The following is a 7,257-nucleotide window of genomic DNA, read 5'->3' as shown; positions in this document are numbered from 1 at the left end:
TAAGATGTAGCCTAGGATGTTATTGGGTCCCACTGAGGCTGTATTTTTTTGCCTTTGATCAGTTTTATTTGTGTAGTTAGTACTATATCATGTTTTAATTAAGGTTATAGGGCTGTTCTGACTAGTAAATTATACTAATAAACTGAAATATGTAAGCTTGCAAATATTACAGAAATGAGTCTGAAACTTCCATTAACCAACCCTAATATAAATATGTGTGCTGCCAATCATACTTTTATCATGTCGCAGGATTTAGGCTTTAAGAGGTAGACTTATACCTATAATTATTTATTTAGTAGCTCTCAACACAAATTGTTAAAAAATAAAGTATAAGATAATAAAGAGGTGCTATATTTAATGCATAGGTACAATATGTGCTAACATTAGGGTTATAATGTTACACAAAATTCTAGCATGCTAAAAGATGGGTAAAGTGAAATATCTCCAATTGATTCAGATGTAGTGAAATTTTATTTGAGGCATCTAAAATTATGATTTTTATAAATGAAATCAATGGTACTGAAGGTAATGGCATGTTTCTGAATGTGCCATACATCTGACATATTTTGATCATAATTAATGTAACCATCATTATAAAAGAAAAAAAATAGATGTAGTAAGTGTAAAGGAATTGTCTGACTAATACCCTTGAAGGTTACATTATTAAAAGCTTAGCTTTATATGGCTGTACTTCCCTCTTAAATGCATGCAACTTTAATTATTCATACTTTTGTCCTGGTAAATTCTTCAGTTTCAGTCATGCAATTTTCTACTCCTGACAGTGTACAATATTTCAAAAGAATACATCAAAAAGAATCTTTTTCTTACTCTTCTGGTGCAACAGCTTTATGCCTTACATTCTGAAAACTGCTTATTCATGTATAGGAAACACTTAACATAGCAGTTAAGGAACGCTGATCAAGGATAAAAGCTGGAGAAAAATGCGTTAGTTTTAACTGTCTTCATGCATACCTGATTTACATAGCATCTTTCCTGTATTTCAGAGACTTCAATAATTCAGGGGTACCATTAATGCCAATTCTCAGTATCTTCTTTAAAAGAACAGGAAACAGAGACGTATCTGGAGTGTGTGTGTGTGTGTGTGTGTGTGTGTGTGTGTGTGTGTGTGTGTGTGTGTGTGTGTGTATGTATGTAAAATAATTTGAAGTATTTCATATAATGTAAGGCCATTTTGAAACCTAGTTTATGTGCAGTGCAAAACAGGATAGAGGAGATTGGGAAGCAAACATCAAATGAACCATTGATCAACTCACTGTCTTTTCAAATTTAAATAATCTTTAGTCAACTTTATGAAAACCAAATCATGCATAAACTCACTCTTTTATTCAGACCTTTGTCTCTTTGTTCTGGTAAGAACTCCAGCATCAGCTGTCCTTTCTCTCTCTCTCTCTGTCTCTCCTGTGTTCTCTCTCTTTCTCCCTGTCCCTCTCTTGAGCTCATACCTTTCAACTGCACAGAGTTTCGCAGAAAGTCCAGATTTTGCCTCATATTTATGGTCCGTTTTTTGGCAAATCATTGAGGTTTAAAGTCAGAAAATAATGACAGACGTTTGAATTTCAGACTTCATACCCTGCAAAATGAAGACTTCATACCCTGCAAAATGTAGCCGTGGTGGTGCAGCGGTAGCATTGTCGCCTCACAGCAAGAGGTTCTCCCGTTCAATTCTCGGCTGGAGCACCTTCTGTGTGGAGTCTGCATGTCCTCCCCATAGTCAAGTGGCATTCAAAAGACATGTGTGAATGGGCGTGCCTTCGTTGAAGGTTGGGCGTCGAGCTGGCACCTCGACACCATAAAAATCTACTGCCAGTCATTAGCGGACCAGAGTTCTGCTGTGGCGATCCCTAACCGGGAAAAGCCGAAAGAAGAACAACATACCCTGCAAAATAATCATGCTAATGCAAAATCTGTAATACCATCAATTTTCTAAGCTTCTATGAACAATATTTAAAAAGTGTCCCTATTTTGGGGCCTTTGTCCCACCATTATTGATGGCTTCGTCCACATTTCTTGCTCTAAGAGGTTGAGAGGTATGGCTTGAGCTACCTAATTTCTTTGTGGTCCTTGTCCCCTATTCTTCTCGTCTTCCATCTCCAACTTATTTTACTGGAAGGAGGGTGTGGTTTCCTCAAGTCTTGGGGAGTAGGGATATACCCCCACTGACAGTAATGATAAATAACAGCGCCACAAGCCCAACAATTACCACAAGGGACACTATATTACAGTCCATATGTGTGCCTATGTGTATGTGGGTATGTGCATATACATGTGAGTATGAAGAGTACATCTATATAAAGGTACCATTGTGTGTGTGTGTGTGTGCGTGCGTGCGTGCGTGCGTGCGTGCGTGTGCGTGTGTGTGTGTGTGTGTGTGTGTGTGTGTGTGTGTGTGTGTGTGTGCGTGTGTCTAAATCTTTGTGTTTGTGCCTTGACTGTATAATATGCACAATCACATTTCTAAATATGTGCTTCAAAAATAATGCTTTAAATGTTTGGCTGGCTGACCTGGAAAATGCCCTTCATGATTTCTTTTAGTTTTAATAAAAATTTATGCAGTAAATAAAACATACCACAGTGGAATAAAACATCAACAAGTTTATTGTTTCCATAACATATATTGTGCATTAAAGTGCTGCTGACAAGGATATTTTGAAAACTTATACTTTATAGTGATTAATAAACTGTAAGAGAAAATATTACTACTGTAGTGTTCCATTTTTTTCATGTGCTTACAAAAGAATTGATCACATTTTCAAAAATAAAATGATTTCCTGACCACGTCTATCTCTTGCTGAACATGTAAAAGAGTGCCTTTCCCCTGAACTGCAATCCTACCCACCAGCCATATTCAGCCTTTTCTAGAAAAGTACAGCTGCATGCACTATCAGGATTGGATAGAAATGATCACCAACGAGGTTATATCTGGATCTCCATAGCTGCTTGGTTAGCAGCAGAAGGACTGGTCCTTCTGGGCACTGCAACCCTGCCCAGCAGACATACTGCATCCTCATTTGGGTAGTTTGTGTTTTCTAAGCATTGTCACTTCAACACATTATAAGAGCTCTGCAGTAATTGTGTCAGGGCAGATTTGTGTTCTGTTTCTTATACTGATAATTCTCTCTGTGCTTAACTGATATTTATGGTCATCAGCACTGCGCTTTCTCAGACACTCCTCTCTGTCACCTGCTATTTTCTTCTTTTATACCACTGTCACTTTCTTTGTGATCTTGTTTGTATGAGCTTACTTTCAACATTGCCATCGTTTATGTCCATTAAATGACATACTCTTTCTATTAGGTACCAGCTCAGGTTCACAATATCTCCTGAGCACTGATATTCTGACGGGTGCTCCATTACACTCAGTGCTTTGCTTTAAAGTCTCTCATTTAGCATTAAGTTATTCAAAACCGTGTCAAAACAAAAACAAACAAAAACAATTTTTAATTGTATCTCCTTCCACATTATGCTACAGTCCGGGGAGTATTGTGAGGATGGGCACATACAATGGCTTGTGCTGTTTTAGCCTGAGAAGAAGAGGGCTACAGAGGGTCCTTTGATGTTCTTTTCAACATTTTCTTTTCATGTTGACCTGACATGGTACATACAAAGCCTCATACCTTACTCTGCAATTAAAGTCTCATGCTTGGTGTCCATGCTTTTGTGCTAATTGTCATGCTCTTCATTTTCTCTGGCTTGTTATTTGATCACACTACAAAATATTCCTTCCCTTGCCTTCATCTTCTGCAGACCACATTTGTGACCTTCATTTGTCTACCTGCTTATGTAAGCATTTCTTGTTGTTCTTAATACATAAAGTATATCCTGCAATTGCATGATAAGTCGAGGGCATGCTGTTTCCTTTCTTTCTTTCTTTTTTTTTTTGTTTTTAATAGGCTACCACTTCTTACTATGTCTTCAGAGCTATTTACCCATTGCTGACAAACCCCCAGGCATTAATAAAACTGTTTCTTTGAAACCATTTTTAAAGTCAAGAGCCTTAAAACACTAATTCTCTTCTACATGGTTCTATAGGCATCCACATTTGAAATTGCATACTGTTTTTAACAGTTTTATGTCTATTTATGTTTTTCTACTATTTTTAAATTAATTGAGTCTGATATAAATATTTAACTGTTTGTCTTAACTGATTGGTTAATTTGAAAATATATATATATCAAGGAAGCAACCTGGAAGGTCGTGAGAGCACTCACTTTCTCCTTGCAATAAAGAATTTTCCTTCTATTGTGGCAGTTCAACTTTTTATAGATACTATTGGCTATGAAGTGAAGACTGAGCTGTTCATCCGTGTTTTTGGCTTTCTCTTTGTACTTTTTGTGAACATCAGGACCAGAACATGGCAGAAGGGTTTGAAATCAAACTGAATTACAATGCAAATGGGAATACCAACACTCAAAATGGAATGGGACGTTTTAGTAGAATCCTAAGCATGGAGATAAACCCACTGGTTGAGAGACCAGTTTTCTGTGATGAATATTCTGTTGATGTGGATGATGGGGCACAAATGCTCTTCAAAGACAAATTTGGAGCCTTTGAAAACAAGTTATATAAGTATAAAAGGCTCCAATGGCAGAGATTTCATTTGGAGGCCTGCTTAAGATACAACATTTTTCTCAGAGGTCTGAGAGTTTTAACTATGCCAACTTATGGTGATGCTCTACCTGACCTCCTGAAGAAATGGCAGCAGCTTAATTTGCAGTTAAGCTATGACTACATGAACTTACTAACTGACTATTTTTTACCTGAAGAAAGGGAACTTGCAAATGAACTGAAGGCTCTGCAGATCGATCGATGCACTAACATTACAAATAGCATTATTGGTGACAAGCTAGATACTCTCTTTGAAAACGTATCCAGCTATGAGAAAAGATTACAGAATACGAAGCTGAAAAAGCTTCAAAGGGATATGAAAGATTTTCAGTCCTGTGCTGTTTTTTCATGGCCTAAACCTTTTACTGCAGCAACAGACCAGCCTGTAAACCCAGCTCCTTTTGTGATAGACAACACACAACCAGCAAAGAGAAGCAAAACAACTGAAGTGGGAGTGGCTGCAGCTGTTAACACTGAGGAAACACAGAGTTTACCAGTGACTCCTGCTGAGCAGAAGTCAACAGTAAAACCAAAGGATATAAATACAAGAAGCAGCAAGAAGAATGACAACAGAAACCTATTTAATGAGAATCCCCTTTTCCCATTGGTTCATAGGTAGGTACTAGGCTATCAGCCCTGGGGCTTATACAAGCCCAGCCAAAAAGGTACCCTGGCTTTTGCCACCCAAGAAAATTATTTTCATTTGCCACTGTCGAGCAGAGCCACAGAGGTGATCCCTGGGGTGAAGTTCCTATTTTCCATCCAATAATCAAAACTTTTCTTGAAGAGTGCTAATGAGGAGCTTTGTTTGATATAGATAGGTAGTTTATTCCAGAGTATGGGAAGTCTCTGTGACAGGAATCTATCCCTCTGGCATGTTCTGTTTATTGTGGTGACAAGGTTTAGGTCCCTAGAGCATGTAGCTCGGAGGGATTGGGATTTCTTTAAGTGGAGCATGTCCAACAGCTCTGAATTTGACATAGCTTTGTATGTTAGGCAGAGATCACCTCTGAGTAGGGGATATGCAACTGAGTAAAGCTGGAGTTTTTTGAGACAGTCTGTATAGGGCATCTGTTTGAGGCCAGTAATCCTCTTTGTGAGGTATTTCTGTGGCCTTTCCAGTTGTTGTAGATGTCTTGTGAGGTACATACCAAAAGGGGCATTGTACTCTATAATGGGTCTAATGAGTGATGAATAGAGGGGAACAATGACCTCTTTTTTTCTGGATGAGAAACCATTTGTGATGAGGCGTGCCACGTAGAAGGATTTCCTGACTACTGTGGCAATGTGATTATCGAAGGAGAGACTACTGTCCACCTGTGTCCCAAGGTCTCTTATCACACTTTTGGTGTTAAGTATACTACCACCTATGTTGTAGTTCATGGATACAGAGTTTTGACCAAAGGGGATGACAATGCACTTTTTGGCATTGAGCTTGAGGACATGGATTTGACACCAGGCATGTGTCTCAGTGAGGCTCTTTTGTAGGATGTCCACATCATTAGAAGTTTCAATTATGGCTCCTAGTTTGCAGTCATCTGCAACCTTCTATGTTAGCCTGTACTTCAGAGAAGTAGATACCAAACAGGAGATGACCCAGGTCTGAACCCTGTGGTACTCCACTTGTCATTGGTCTGAAGTCAGATTTGGAGTCTGCTACTTTCACAGTGTGGGTTCTGTCAGTGAGCCATTTGGCAACCCATCTTGTGACATAGGGATTTATACCTAGTTTATTGAGTTTATCTATAATTCCAGAGTGGGAGATGGTGTCAAAAGCCTTGGCAAGATCTAGATAGGCTGTGTGAACCACCTTACCCTTGTCTATAGCTTTGGTGACTGCTTCAAAGAAAAATATCAGGTTTAGGAGACATGATATGCCTTTTACAAACAAGAACTGGATGGGGTCCAGAGTTTGGAGATTACCAATGTCTTTGTTTATAAGTTCCATAATGATACATGCCATGGCCTTGCAGACCAGGCTCATCAGGCTAATGGGGCAGTAGTTCCCGGGGTCCATGGTGGCTCCCCCCTTGTGGAGTGGGATAACCATTGCTGTGCACCATTCAGCAGGCACAAAGCCTGAGGTGAGGCTATGATTGAACATGGTACTTAAGTGGGGTGCCAGTTCATTCTGTAGTTCATGTAGAACGCAGCCTGGGATGTTGTCTGGTCCCATGGATGCTGTGTTCTTGGCTTTGGAGAGTGTGTTTTTTACCTGTGCAGCGGTGATTACAGGAACTTTGCATTCTTCCGGTATAGAAATGGACTCTTTAGGGGGTAAGAGGGGGGTAAAGTTAGCACTGACCCTATCTGCCAGGATGTTGGCAATATTAGTTGGGTCTGTATATTTAGTGCCATTGTACTGTAACTCAGAGCAGATCTGAATGTTGCCATTGAGATACTTGACATAGCTATAGAATGCTTTGTGGTTCGCTTTAGAATCAGTGGTGATTTTGTTTTCATAACTAGCTTTGGAGGATTTTATCAGGGATTGCAGCTTATTACTGAGGCTGACCAGGGTGCTCCTCCACTCATGGGATTTTACTCTCTTTTGCAACAGTTTCTTCCTTCTGTTGTACAGTTTGTTTATGGCAGGGGACCACCAGATTGGCTTCCTTTTTTTGGAGGATA

Source organism: Protopterus annectens, chromosome 5.part0, assembly GCF_019279795.1.
Source record: "Protopterus annectens isolate FY-2018-M chromosome 5.part0, PAN1.0, whole genome shotgun sequence".
Taxonomy (NCBI): domain Eukaryota; kingdom Metazoa; phylum Chordata; order Ceratodontiformes; family Protopteridae; genus Protopterus; species Protopterus annectens.
Note: the sequence above shows the minus strand (reverse complement) of the source record.